At 43.1% G+C, this 15,750-nt stretch overlaps 1 long non-coding RNA gene across 1 annotated transcript; it reads right to left on the bottom strand.

Annotated features, from left to right (window-relative positions):
* Positions 1-2,662: 2,662 nt before the first annotated feature.
* On the bottom strand, positions 2,663-14,313 carry LOC123478637 (uncharacterized). Its single transcript, XR_006653907.2, has 3 exons — positions 14,199-14,313; positions 8,873-9,016; positions 2,663-3,998 (listed from the first exon to the last, which is right to left on the bottom strand). It is a non-coding gene; the product is annotated as an uncharacterized lncRNA (long non-coding RNA).
* Positions 14,314-15,750: the final 1,437 nt, after the last annotated feature.

Raw genomic sequence — 15,750 nt, 5'->3', positions numbered from 1 at the left:
CGGTTGGGTTGGAAGATAAAATACATAGAACAGAGCTCATAATCCCAGCTGAGACCATTATTATAGACCAGCCACCCAGCAGAGTGAATCCAGCCAAGACCAAACAAACTGCCCAACTAAGCCCAGCAGAACTATTTTGCAGATCCATAGTCTTGTGAGCACAAAAAAATGGTTGTTTCAAGCCACTAAGTTTGGGCTGGTTTTTAATTAGTGTGGTAATACACAATATATACCCAGCATGAACCCCTTCTTATTGGGCCCTATGCGAGTCTTGTTGTGTAATAGCACTTAGCTCCTGCTACAAACCCAGAAGTCCAAAACTATATTCGACTTCCCCTTGTCTTCCTGGCAACTGGGCTCAGTCAATCAAATGTTGGCATGTGGGACTGTGAGTGTAGCAGTACCCTCTAGTGAAAATGTCAAAATTTTCAAGTGTCCCCCTTCCTTGGTGCTGCCTGCTGCAGAGTCATGGACGGTGGCATTGCCAGCTGCAGAAGCTCCCAGTACTGACGCCTGTGTCTTCAGTTGATTCTTGTGGTGAGTTTGTTTATTTCAATTTTATTTTTTAATTACACTTTACACTCAATATTATTTTTTTTTAGTTTCAGGTGTACAGCATAGTGGTTAGACAATCATAGACTTTACAAGGTGTTCACCCTGGTATTTCCAGTACCCACATGGCACCACACAGTTACAGCAATATTATGGACTCTGTTCCCTGTGCTATACTTTATGTGCCTGTGACTATTGTGTGACTAGCAATTTGTACTTCTTAATCCCTGCACCTTCTTCACTCAGTCCCCCAAGACCCCTCCCCCCTGCCAACCATCAGTTTGTTCTCTGTATCTGTGAGTCTGTTTCTCCTTCGTTTATTCATTAATTTTGTTGTTTAGAGTCCACATATAAGTGATTTATATGGTATTTATATGGTATTTTTCTTTCTCTGTCTGACTTATTTCACACAGCATATGTGGTGAGTTTTTTAAGCTGCGCCTCTATCTTCACATTTTTCTGAGCCCAGTTCTCCTGCTCCTGATAATTCCATGAGTTGCCCAATATCCTCCATTAAATTTATTTTATGTTTACCAGGGCCATTGGGCCATTTTGTTTCGACGTGGAATGTCATTTATTTAGACAACCTTTGGAACTGACTAGCTGTGGAGCTGCTGGTATGGACGGTTTAAACCGTCACATTGGTGGTTATAGTGAGAGAAGGCAGGGGAGAAGTGAGGGTGGCATGAATGTGCCTCTACACTATTTGCCTTCGAAACAAGCAAAAATGCTAGCTCAGTATATTTCAATTATGATGATATAGTACAATCAAAATAGAGAGCATGCATTATGTGTCTTTGCATTGGAAATGAACTGTACCAAGACTCAAGTGCTGGCAGCTTTTACATTAGTAATGACCAGGATTCAAGCTTTGAACTCCATTCTTAACCCATTACTTACTTAGGTTCTGGTTTCTAAGTTGTGGCTGCTCTCACACTGTGCTGAAAAGAAATTCAGAATCACAAGTATTAGCAGTGTGCCTAAATGTCTCTTATTGTCCCTGAAAAAGTGCCTTGGGTATGGATCTCAAGTAAATCAGGGAATCTTGAATCAGACAAGAAATTGGATAACTACTAATGTTCCCATCTCTTGGCTGCCAGTTGTCTCCCAATTAGTTTGAGGCTCCACAGAACTGGGACCCTGGAAAAGTTTCAGCTGGCGCCTGGTCAATCTGTAAATCTCTCCAATCTATCATATCTCACTCCATAGTTTAGGCCCTCATCACTCATCTAGACAAGCACAGCAACTTGAGACAAGGTTGGAGACAGAGAGACCAAGTCTGTAACAGGGAAATGGCCTTCTGTGACTTGGTTCCTGCTTACACCCCACTCACCTCCTGCCAATCTCAGGGTAGAAAACAGACATTTGCCCGATCATAACAATTGTTTTCAAACCACTGAGCACTTGCATGAGCTGTCCCCTAGAGTGCCCTCCCCACTCGATAAACGCCTACTCTCTACTCGTTTTTCAACTCTCAATATCACCCGTTATGTAAATCTCCAAGTCAACTGTTCCCCTTCTCGTGCAAGCCTGCTCTCTCTCTAACTCTGTGTGCCCTGTAGAGCATTGGTGGCCTGCCGCCTCTCCCGTTCTTCAGAGTTCTTTTGTGTCCACATGCCATATTAAAGTACTCAAATTATGCCTGTGTCTGCAGCCTTGGAGGAATGGGGTGGGGGCAGGGATTCTGAAGTTCCAGAGGCTCAATTCTCCCTTCTAGAAAAAACTTGTAAATGTTCATCCTGTCAACAAAAATGCCCCTGACATTTAAGTTCCATGCTTAGAAAAAGAGTGACAAGATGAAACTGCTTAGGCTTTCAAACACTATTCTCAATAAACCTATCAATCACGTGAATGAAAGAAGGGCCCTTTCTTCCTCGTTAAGGATCTAAACTGAAAGGCTGGCAGGGCATCATGAAAATTGTATGACCGCTGGCGTCCGCAATGGTTCGATCTGGCCTCAGATCAACTTGGTGACCTCGGGATCGCAGTTCCTTGAATTAAAAGGATTTCATTGCACTTCTGGTAATCTTCCTTTTTGAATTATTTTTTATTGAGTAACAGTTAACAACATAAACTTCAGATATAAGACATTATAATTTGATATCTCTATACTGTGGTGCATACTCACTACCAAACAGGAAGAACAAAGAGCACAAAGGCAGAATGGAAAACACAGAGAAAAGAATGAAACAAAAAAGAGAACAAAGAGGTTGGCGTGTTTTCCTGTATACCACAACAATGCAGGTTCGATTCCTGGTTGGGGCACATGCCTAGGTTGCTGGTGCGATCCCCAGTCGGGGCACATATGGGAGGCAACCTATTGATGTTTTGATGTCTCTCTCTCTCTCTCTCCCTCCTCCCTATTTCCTCTCTTTCTAAAATCAGTAAACATATCCTCTGGTGAGGATATTTTTGTTTTTGTTTGCCTCTGAGGTCAAATTCACAAAAACACCTCTGAAACTGACGTCCAGAAGCGTAGTGCCTGTGTGTGCTTTTATGTATTTTATTGTTTTGGGGCTTACATTCCATTTTTGATCCATTTTGGATTAATTGGGGGTGTGTTGTAAGACAGTGGTGTAGCTTCATTACGTGGTATGTGGCTGTCCAGTGTTTCCAACCCAGGGCACTGAGGGGACTCTCCTTTCTCCACTGTACATTCTTGGCTCCTTGCCAGAAATGAGTTTCCCTTTTTTTGTGAAAAATGGTTTTGGGATTTTGACAGAGATTACATTGAATCTGTAGATTGCTTTAGGTAATATGGACATTTTAACAATGTGAACTCTTTCAATCCATGAACACAAAATACCTTTCCATTTCTTTCTGTCTTCTTAAATTCCTTTCAACCATGTTTTGTAGTTCTCAGAGTACAGGTCTTTCACCTCCTTTGCTAAGCTTATTCCCATGTATTTTATTCTTTTGTTGCAATTACAAATGGGATTTTATTCTTCACTTCTCTTTCTGATAGTTTGTTGTTAGTATATAGAAATGCAACAGATGGCTGTATGTCGATTTTGTTCTCCAACTAGACAGCACTCCTTGAGCTGAAAACCCTTTAATTTAAGGTGGTAATTAAGGCTGAAATTAAGGATATCAAAGTCACCAGCACTGTTGAAGGAATGTGGCCCAAACACCAGCCACAGGGGCCTCCAGTGAGCGAGTTGTGCCCTCCCAGTTGAATTCTCTGCCTTAGAAGCTGCTAGCCGCATCGACCCTGACAATCAGAACGTCTCCGAGGAGCCGGTGGCCACTTGTCATTGTGGTCTGCCTTTCCCTCCTGAGATTTTCCTTTTCACCTTCTTAAGGTATTCCTCAGACTTCTGAGCCATGCTGATTATTGTCCAGGCTTCACAGATTTCGTGGCACAAATGTGTTGATAACATTAAGCCCTTTTGAGTGAGTTGAGATCTCTGGAGTTCAGCATGTGATAGGTCTCTTGAGCATAATGCCTTTGAAAGACAAAAAGTGGACACCAGGTTGAGCAAGAGTATTAATTTCTTCTTGCTGCTATAATAAATTATCACAAACATAATAGCTTAAGATATATATACCTTCAGAACTGTAGACAGTGAATTTAAGTCTAAAATGGGTTTCATTGGACTAAAAATCAAAGTCTCAGCAGGCTACATTCCTTCCAGAAGTTCTAGGGGAATATCTTTTTCCTTACTTTACCCAGCTTCTAAGAGGCAGCCCAAGTTCCTGGCCTCACATCATTCTGATCTCTACTCCTTCCTACCCCCCTCCCTCCTGTAGAGACCCATGTGATCACATTGGGCCGACCCACATAACCCAAGGTAACCTCTCCATCTCAAGATCTTCAACTTAATCACATGTGCAGATCCCCTTTGCCTGTACAGTAATATTCATAGGGTCACAGGGTTAGGATGTGGACATCTTCGGGGCGCATTCTTCTTTCAGCCACGGCAGGGAAAGCCTTCCGGTGGCTATGCAGACCTGGCCTGTGTGAAAGGAAAGCAGGGAGAGAAGTGGGCGGGGAGAGCCTCCACTGCTGTGCAGATCTGACTAAGTTGTAGCCAACCCAGTAGGAAGCTACAGATTAAAGACTGTTGTTAGCAGGAGCACACATTTGGGCAGAAACAGGTCTTAGTCATAACTGCCATGCTCAGTCGTTGGCTGGAGGCCACAGAAAACCATGCCTTTACTCAAAAGCTGAGGTGGATCCTGCAGGACCAATATCTGGAGGCTGTCTACCATCTGTACCAGCAGCTGAATGGGAAGTTCTTTCCTGAGAAGGGAGGGAGATCTATGCAGTATACTTTCAAGGCCACACTTGTCTTTGATGACTGTACAGCTGAAGGGCAGAGATCCAAGAGAAAACGATCAGAAGGACCATCGGAGGCTAGATTTGTTGCTTCTAGCATTGGACAAGGTCCTCAGCACCAGCATTGAGAAGGGGTTGTTGCTATTCTAACCACCTACCCCATAGAAATACCGGCACGGAGAGCAAGGCTGTAGTTGTAAGTTTGTTCACTGCATTATTTTTCATTGCCAAGAGGCTACACAGGACTATATGTCTGTCAATAAGGAGAACGTTAAATAAATTATGGTCCGTTTATACTATACATTACTGGGGATACATTAAGAAGTGGGCAGATCTTTTTTGAAGAATGATCATGATATATCGAGTATAAAGGGAAATCACATAAAACATGTACATTATAATCAAATATTTTGCAAAGTAATTCTTGTGTTTCTATAATCCTTTCTGTTCATTTGGATTTGCTCAGCCTTCTGAAGCATGACCTTAGGTGACTTTGACAGTGAACACCTGTTAAGTGGGATGGAGAGGTGGGTAGTGAGAAAGGAGGGACTTTGACTTTGAACCTCAAGAGAAAAATATACAAAGCCTTCCTACAGAGAAGATATTGCTCTTCTAATTCTGAACTTTTAACATGAAGAAATAAACACTTATTCTAACTTATCACAAATACATTCTAAAGTATGTTTCCAGCTAGGAAGATAACACACTGCATGTCTAACTACTCAACTCCAGTTACTGGAGAAATAGAGAAATGTGATTCACCTGGTTGGAATCTTGGCATAATTCCCCATTTTCTTATGAGAAGGTGACTCAGCAGAATTGCTGAAGAATTTTGAGGTGCATTCTTTCAGCAGTCATCACAGTAAACTTCCAAGTAGGACCACAAGATGGCAGAAGAGGACAAATCATAGGACAGCAGACGTGGAAGGCTCAGACTTCTGATTGTGTAAATCATTCTCTCCCCTTGGGTGGTTGAAACTACTGTGGCTGGGGAAAAGTTTTTTTCAGTCTTGGAAGTTATACCAGGTACTTAACAATAAGTGTCCATTAGAGTTCAACCAGAGGAACAGAATCAATAGGAGATACATATAAAGACCCTGATTGCAAGGAATCGGGTTGTGCAGTCGGGGCAGGTGCGGGGCAGGCAGCAGGAGCGTAGGCTAGGACTGTGAGGCACGGCTAAGACTTGCCCTCAGGCATATTTCTTCTTCAGTGAAGCCTCTGCTCTGCTCTTAAATCCTTTAAACTTAATCCTTTAAACTGGACCAGGCCCCCGTTATCTAAAGTAGTTCCCCTTACTTAAAAAGAATTGTTATGGACTTCAATTTCATCTACAAAACACCTTCACAGAAACACCTAGGTCAATGTTTGACTGAATAACTGAGGACTGTAGCCTGGCCAAGCTGGAACATCAAAAGAAGACCAGTCTACCCCTTGTCCACTCGGCACCCTATGCAACACTAAACCATAATCTCAAGTGACATCACCAAATTACAAGATAGAAGACCCCAGTGTCTGTCCTCTAACAAAGATCCGTTGTTATACAGTCATCCGTGAACAGAAACAGCTCTGGGAAAGTTCTGGGATCCACTTAAGAAACTAGCAATACACTAGAACAAAAATCCTGAGAATAACCACACAAAAAGAGAAGGATGACTTTATCATCCCCCGCCTCCCCGCCCCGGCAGGGCTTCCTCGGGGCTAACAGGAAACTCCCCACCTAGAAAGAGTTCCCCATGCCAGGAGAGGGGAGCAGGGTGAGCGTCTGCCTCTCCAGCCTTTGGGGCAAGGCATGAGTCCCACTTCAGTTCCCCTCACAAACCAGCAAAGCTAAGACATGGTAATAGGCTTTTACTAACAGGCATTTGCCAGACCAACAGCTGAAATTGCATCTATGACAGGAGCCACATTTAGTCACCACCTAAGATAAGTTTATGATAATCCTGACTGTCATTTTTCAAGATCCATCTGTTTCTGCACGAGCCAAACAGGCAAATTGAACAGGGATGTGGTAGGCATCCCATCCCTTCCTTTTTTAAGCCCCTGATAACAGTACTTACCTTCAGAATGTGATTCTGCCCTTGGCTTACTATTTTTGTAGGTAGAGGCAATACTAGTTGGTTCTACTCAGCCTTTCCTACCATAAAAAACCCTTACCCAACAGACAGCATAGCCTGTTCTCCCAGGAGGTTAGAGTTTGATCCTTGTCTATCCTGGGAAGCCAGGACCACTGTGTTCCCAAACCAGCATATCTGGGAAGAAATGCTCATCCAGATTTTCTGTAACAGGACACATTACAAGAAGCCGACCGGCCATTGCCCAGGAGCACCAGGCTCACTTTCATGTGCACGAGGACCTGGCTGAGTTCCAGGTCTGTCTGACCCTGCTTTCACAGTAAGTTTCTGGAATAGTGGCACCCCCACCATGGAGGAGAGCCTGGCCCTGCTGCTTGTCAGGGACCAAATACTGTCAGGAGCACCTGGGCCCCTGAAAACACCTGGCTGGGCCTCAACTCTGCTGCACACCGGCGCATCCCAGGCTGGTGTTCAAGGTGCCACTCACCTCACTTTCCCCACGTGGTTCTGAGCCAACCAAAAAGTCGACCAAAGTCACAGTCTCAAACTACCTGTGTTACCGCACGGATCAGAGAACAAAGCTTGGAAGCAATGGTCCTCCTGAACCAGGCTGAATGGACCTTCTGACATAAGTGGAGAGTTCCTGCTTGTTTTCAAATTTTTCCCCACAAACTGAAGAGGGAAGATGGCTCAGAAAGCTAGAGAGAAGGCTTCAGCCACCTATGCCTCATGAATTGTTCCCAGGCTCATTAACCCAATTCTTCTTCTTCCCTTGGATATGATTGAGAAGGGGAGGAACAATAAACCACTGGCTGGAGGAATAGCATTCCCCTGAGAAACATTCATTTGGAAGAGATCAAGAATAAAGGAAAGAAAAGAATCTTCTGGTGCAATTCTATAAAGAAGTCAGGGGGGAAATGTGAACCAAACTGTCACTGCCCACCCACAAAGGGAAACCCTAGTGGCTTCATCACTGAATTTGTCCTTTATTCAAGGAACCAACAGCTGGCTCTTACAAAACATTGCAACGACGCTTATACCTGAGTTTTCTTTTCACGTGACCAACAATCACTGCTAGGGTTTTCCAATACTAAAACCCTACTTTATTTCCTTCCCCTTGATATAAACCTACCAGACAATCCTCCTGGGAGTTTCATGCCTAGAGTACAATTTGGTCATCCCACACATCTGAAGGTGTTAGTAAGACTACAGGCAGTCAGTCCTGCAAGGGACACATGGCCAAGTAGCTACAAATTGGGCTTCTCCCTACCATTTCACTGACCCCCTCAATTCCACACGGTCTTCTGGCACCACTCAAAGAACTAGCCACTGCCTCAATCCTCCATGTGTCCAGTGTTTCACTGTCCACTTGCCATTTAGTTCAGAAGTCACACCCATTCTTTCCCCCTAAAAGCAAAGAAACAAGAACTTATTCAAGCAACCTTGCTTCCTTGCCTTTCAGGAGCCAGCTAAAGAGACACACAAGGCAACCCTTCAGGGGAAGGACCTAGGGAACTTCGACCAGCTTATCTCTGGTGTCAGTTCTGATACTGGTCATAATGGTATGCAGGGTTTTTCCAAACTCCAATGTTGAAACCTGTCTTCAAATGGCAATTTAGAGAAAGCCCAATATACAAAAGAGATCCAGTCATAGCTGTTCTTGTACAGGAAGACACAGCAGGAAGTCCCTGAGCTCATGCCTGGGCATGCGTCTTACAACTCATACCCACTATTGGATCAGGGACCTCTGAGCCAAACAGAATCACTAAGACATGACTCTGTTACATCAAGGTGGTGCGTGACAAGGCAAAGACAGTTACTATGTTATGTTTCCCTGACCTTCAGTCACAGCAAAAGAAACTCCAAGATCAATCCAATTTTGAGTAGTTGAGAATTTAGAGCTAATACGACCCTTTATCCTTATTTTATAGAATGACCAAAGTGAACCTCAGCAGAAGGTACCTACCCAGGTCAGAACTGATTCATGGTAGAGTTCAGTGGTTGACCAGGCTGTACCAGGGTTGGCCGCGGCATGGACACTACACAGGGCAGCTCTGCCTCAGAGACAGCCACTGTTCCTGGGTAAATCACACAGCACGTTGCCACAGTCCTGGAAGTGCATTTAAGAAGGGATCAAGTTCTTGGGACTGGTGTTCAACCTGGGAGCTCAGAATATAAGCAAACAAAACATTAGTCACTAAAAATGTGTAAAGTTCAGCCTAGGAGCAGGAGCAGATCTGACAATGCTGAGTGGTCATTGCGGGCCCAGGAGGTCTTAAGAAATAAAAGTGGCTCTAGATCCTGAATTAGCGCTAAGAGACTTCACAAAATGAAGCCTTTCTGCCCCACCCTGCCTTCCCATTAGTAGTGATTATTCATGTTTAAGGAGAAGGACTTTGCCCTGACTGGTGGGGCTCAGTGGATTGCGTGCTCGCCTGCGAACTGAAAGGTCACCGGTTGGTTTTAAGGATGGCCTTAAGGAATGATAGCCTGGTCTGCATAGAAATGCACTTATGGCTTGAAACCATGCTTATGTACCAAGCTGTATTAATTAAGCAAGAACCAATTGCATTGTCAAAGAAGAGAGGGCAGAAGGGGAGATATCATGAGAGAAAGAGGAGGTGGCTAGAACTCTTCGAGCCATGCGCTGGTGTAGTCTCTTATGGGAGTTTGGAGGCATGGCGTCCCAGGTGTAGCAATCTCTAGGATTTAGCCACTTTTGAATATTGCCATAGTGAAATCTTGGCAACTTATAGATCTCCAACAATTTTAAGGTTCCCATCATAAATTTTAGTCCTTCCTCAGCCACATAAGACTCCAAAAGCTATAGCTGCAAATAGTTGACATCATTTATTTATAACCTACCTTTCTCCAGTGTTGGGCGATAACCTATTGATAGAATGATCTCAGTGGATGAGCAGATAAGGGGACTTCTACATGCTCCCTGCACGCCAAACACACCACAGCCTTGAAAAGCTTCCTAACATCAACATGGGTATGCAGTTCCAGGTAAGATAGAGGCACGAGAGCAAAAGTCACACTCTTGAGCCAATGAAGTTATTACATTACATAATTTGAAAATTATAAATGAAGTAGGTATTCTTGATTATCACACATTTACAAGACAATTGAAGACCTTATAAATTAGAACATGTTGAATTTTGCTTTCCATCAAGAGATCCATTCATAGAATATTCAGACCTGGAATCCATTTATTTTGCAGAAAGATAACCTTAGCTTTAACCATAACTGGTTAGCAATAAAGGATTGAAGGTTGAGTTTTTAAAATATAGCATCCCTTGATTTATTTTGGCTAAGTTAAGTATCTCCAGAGCCTGCTGTGATGGCTTTAAAGTCTTCTTCCATTCTGATCAACACACCCGTATGAAACTAGTCTCCCTGCTAGAAAACGTATTGAAACGAAACAGGGTACTTCAGTTATACTGTCCCTTGTGAGTAGCATTGCTGTCGATCCAGCCCAGATTCGACACATTAAGAAGCAAATTTGTCACATTAAGAACTGAGTGCTTGAAGTACTAATACACAGTATTCATTCAGCATAAGAACATTTAGTGCAATTACCATAATTCTTGATAACACTAACATATCATTCTGCAATTATAATACTTTTAGTCACCTATTATTTTAATGAATATACAATTGATAGTTCTTCCCTTTTCATCTGAGTATGTTTATCAAAATGTTGTTTTATGCCTATCAAGTCTAGCTCAATTAGTCTTTCATTTTTTTTGACAATTCATTTATCTGCATTTCACAAGATATAAGCCCATAACAGCTTAGAAACGAACTGGTCCTACACCAGTCAGTCTGAGATGCACCGGTCTGGGCCACCCCAACCTCGTAAACTCATTTCATAAACATGGTAACTGTCTACAGAGTTAACTATTTCACTTCTGCCACTTCATTACCCCCAAACCCTAAAACTTCTACCTAAAAATGGGAAGTATGATTGGGGGTAAAAGGTGTTTTTTCAAGACCAATCAGAAGCCAGTGTTCAGGGCCCCAACCAACTCAAAATTTCTAGTTCTATCCATTTTCAAATATCCTGAGCCAATGAAAACAAAGCAACTAGCCTTTGGTGGGAGGAATAGAGAGATAATGTTGATAAATATCAACCTCAAAAGCATCAACCTGGGATAAGAGACCAGACAAGAAGAAGCCCCAACAATGAATATGTGGTAAATATGTATCAGAGCAAAGGCCACAGGGACATGACCTAACACGGGCCTAATGCCATGGCCTCACGATTGCGAAGCCTTGGTCCCTGTTCAGGGATGACACACACGGTCTTGTATTTGAGCATTTTAGGGCACAACCACCAACTAGAGCTTTAAACACAGCTTCCAGCAGGGGGCGCTTAGTAACTGTAGAAAAAGGAAAGATTTAAATTGAAAAACCATGAACCAGTTTTGCTAATTTGCCTGAAATTTGGGGGCTGAAAGTGTAAATATTGCCACTTTTACAGATATTTGCTTTAACCACAGCGAGACAGATAGAGGGAAACATTTTTATTTTTTATTTTAAAATATTTTTTAATTCACAACAGAACAATAAAACCCACCATATGTTGACACACTTTCTAATTGTAGTATTCTATTATATAAAGATAGCATAATTTTTCTTTCTTAAATTTAATCTTCATTGTATATTTTTCCATTATCATTTAGTCCCCTTATACCCCCTCCCCCCAGCAATCACCACACTGTTGTCCATGTCCATGAGTCCTTTTTCCTTTTTGCTCAGTCCCTCCACCCCCTCACCTCCCCCCACCACTACCACTAGCTGTCATCTGCTCTCCATCTATGAGTCAAGGGAAACATTTTCAGTTAAAGTCCACTAGAAGACACTTGTTCTCCGTTTCATACAATCTTCCAGAGGAAAGGTAAGGCATAGCTACCTTCTGAACTGGTTAGAAATAGTCACCAAAGCCCTCCTCCTTAGGACAGGTGGGGAACTTTGTCATGCTTCACAGGCCTAATGTCTCAAACCACCTTGTAGAGCTTCACATTATTTGAGTCTCATCATCCCAAGGGCTCTCTCTGTGTCCCAGCTGACAGAGATGCAGTCCCGGACTTAGCCTCTAACACTCACGTACCAGAGACTGATTCAGGAAAAAGGAAGTCAATGGGAAGGACCCATCTTAGACCATGGCAGCTACTTAAATTAGTGAACTGATTTTTTTTAAGATTTTATTTATTTACTTTGTAGAGAGAGGGGGAGGGAGAAAGAGAGGGAGAGAAACATCAGTGTGCAAGAGATACATCAATTGGTTGCCTCTCTCATGCCCCCAACTGGGAACCTGGGCCACAACCCAGGCATGTGCCCTGTCTGGGAATCGAACCTGTGACGTTTTGGTTGGCAGGCCAGCATTCAATCCACTGAGCCACTCCGTATTGGTGAGAATTGGCAGAATATGTGAGAATAAGGTCAAAATCCAAATTTCAATTCATGCTACATCAATTTGTGGTTATTAACACATACTTTACTAACTTATTTATAATCTTTGAAGGGGAATTTTTGTTATGAAAAGAGAATGAATTACCTGTTTTTTCTTGTTTTTGTTTTAGAGAAATCTATGCTTAAGACCACCCCAAAACACTGTTTTTCTGGCTTCTCCCCTTCCTCCCTTCTGCTTATGTTTGGCAGTTGGAAGAATCCAAAGTCAGTAATGAGTTTAAGGCATGAATCCACCTTATTAATTCTTGAATAGTTACCTAATTAATATTACCTGATTCCTTATTAGGTCTTTATTAATTTACCCAAGCTCTACCTTTCCAATATTAGGACAGAGTAGATACTTGATTCATGCTGGGTTGAGGTTTATTAGAAAGGCATAACAAAGCCCAGAATTTAGAGGACTAGAGAGTTCCATGAGGAAGGGAATGTGAACCTTCTGGGTTCCTCCCTTGCTAAAGAATGGCAGGAAAAGAAATAGGCCAAGTTTTACTTCTGCTTCTTTTTTCCTTTTTATCACCTCACTAAACTTGGGGATCTGCAGTCAGGAAAAGAAACCAGAGGGAAGCTTCTGATGAAACGCCACTTCAAGCTGAGGAGATATGATGGGTTGACTCAGAGAAATTAAGTGATCCTGCTTCCCACAAAAACTACCAGAGGCATGCAGTGTTGGGGACGGAAGAACTTTCGTCATGAATCTACAGAATCTGTATGTGGCAGTCACCAGACTAGATAGAGAACCAAGAGAGGCAGAAGCATCAAGACACTAGAGATCCTCCGATCTCAAGTAGTCCTTCCCCACAAGGGACTGATAGCCAACTTCTGAACCAGCCAGAAGAGCAGGTTTCCTCAGCACCGTCCCTCCCAGTGCCTGAGAAAGAGCCCACGGGTACTTCAGGCCCTGGGCAGAGCTCTTGGCTGTCGAAGGTCAAGAGGAAGAAGCTAAGGGGGCTCTTCAGTTAAACTGTCTACTGTCCCAACTGCTGAGGATGGGCTTGGAGAATAGCTTCCTGGTGACACTTTGAAAGGAGCTCCTGAGGTAGCAGTATCTCTGCCCCAGTGATAGTCATAGGCAGGATCACTGAAGTGCATTAAGATCACTGAATGCCACCTGAATGGGTACCATTAAATGAGAGAATCTTGGCTCCAACCCATTGGGCATTGGCCTTCCCTATCCGAGTGGAAGCCAGTCTCTGGGAATCCCATACCCTCCCAGGTGGAGGTTTTCTAGACCAGGATTCTACCATGGACTTTAGGTACCTAGAGTATCTAGTATATTTTATATGTAGTATACTTCAAAGATTCTAAAGTATATTGGACAGGTCAGCAAAAAGGCACAACATGCTTAGGAAACCTTGTCTATCTCAAGAGTCCCTAGCCTGTTCCAGGTGCTCCTCAGAGACCCACTTCTCTCTTCAGCATGGAATAAAAACCACTCCCGCTTCCCTGCTTCCTTATTCTGTGGAACACGTCACCCACTTCACTTTACTGGGTCCCACCCCACTATTGTCTCTGGATAAGTCTAGGCCCTCAGTCCAGTCCTTCAGGCTCTTCTTATGCTTCTCTACTGTGGCCTGTGGTAAACTTCCATGTGGGAACTTGAATCCTGAGAACTCTCTCCATGGTGGGCACAAGGCAGAGCAGGTGGCTTATGCTTTCCTTTGCCCAATTGATGTGGTATTTTTTTTCTTTTGTTTTGTCTGTTTCCAAGGCATAGACACCAGGTTAAACTACATTGCTGGATTAAGATTACAAAGAGCTTTGAACAGTAGAGCCAAATTTGTTTCCCCCTGGAGTGGGAGAAAAAGGGATTTTACCTTCCCATCCTTTACTCCACTTCAAATAACATAGTGACTTGAAGAACCAGGAAAGATAGGATGACAGGGAACAGGAAATGGCCGCAGGAGTTCTCTGGGACAACGTCATTGACCTATAGAATGAATAGTGCTTAGCAAGAAAACAACGTAAAGGCTGTATGAGAAGATAGGCAGAATCTTAGACACTTAAAAAGTCAACTCTTTAGACTCATCCAGCAAGATTTAGGAGACCAGGATTGGCAAAGTCCTTTGGCCCTCTCTGCTAGGTTTCCTATATAGGTAAACCATATGAAACTTTACCTTGGAGAGACAGGAAGGAAAGAGCGCAAATGTTAACTGGGAGCTGTTAGGTAGAGGAAGGGGTCAGGAGCAGAACCCACAGAGGGCTTTCCTGGTTTATTCACATATGATAATCAAGCGCCTCCTCACCCTCATATCCTCTCTAGCTGGGACTGGTATTTCTGTCCTCATGTCAAATCATGGGGAAGAGGACAATCCAAGCAATAATAAAATAATAATGATTATAAAGAGAGCAATAATAACACTTATGGAGCTGTAAATGTATACCAAGTTACCAAGCACCTGACACTGAATCCTCCTGACATCGTATGAGGAAGATACTGTTAACCCACTAGGAAATGGAGTCTTGAAGAGATTCAGTGGCTTGGCAAAGGTCACACAGCTAAAAGTAACAGCCAGCATTTGAACCCAGACAGCTGAGTTCATCATCCTGTACACCACTACTGAAAACATTTTCAGGAAGGTTGTCAGGTCCTTCATTCCTGTCTTTCACTATAATATGCTTCTCCTAGGACCCTGCCTATTTTCAATAGGATGTTCTCCTCATTGCTCTTCAAGGCAGGAAACTTTCAGGACTCCGGGGCTTACCCCCATGTCTTAACCTGCTGGCAGAGTCTGAGAGTTCCACCAGGGCTCACCCCAGCTACTGCTGCTAACTTTCTTTACCTCCAGACCACCGTACCCCAGGGACCATACACCCCAAGGTTGTGATTGGCACTGAGGTGAACTGGGAACAAAGTAAAAACTAGGCTCATTTTGTTCTTTAGTTTCTTTTTGGCATAATTTAGGTAGCCAGATTTCAGGATCTACACGATATGAGACCACATGGAAAATGGAAAGATTTCCTCAGCAAGCTGGGAGAAAATATGGGTTCTTTACCTGGGTAATCCCTCTACCTCAAGAGCACAGTCTCTGGAGCAGGCATTTGTAATCATAGGGGGCTCAGGGGTTTGTGAATCCCCCCAAATTATAAGTAATATCCTTAGAGCATAAAAAAGAAAGGCATAAGAAATAGAGCTATAAGATTGTTATTTGAGAAAAAAGACACACTAACAAGGAAATAAAGACAACCACTGGATATTGAGATACAGTAAAACGGTCAACAGGCTGAAAGTCCATATAAAAGACACAGAACAATCTTCATAGGACAGAATTGGAAAGAGTTGGAAGAGCAAGCTAGGAAGGAAGACAAGGTCATTGAGTGAAACAACTGGGTTAGTTCATTGGAAAAACAAAGTGCAAGGAGTTAACC

This window comes from Desmodus rotundus, chromosome 4, assembly GCF_022682495.2.
Source record: "Desmodus rotundus isolate HL8 chromosome 4, HLdesRot8A.1, whole genome shotgun sequence".
NCBI classification, from domain to species: domain Eukaryota; kingdom Metazoa; phylum Chordata; class Mammalia; order Chiroptera; family Phyllostomidae; genus Desmodus; species Desmodus rotundus.
This window is presented reverse-complemented; position numbering and strand designations above follow the sequence as displayed.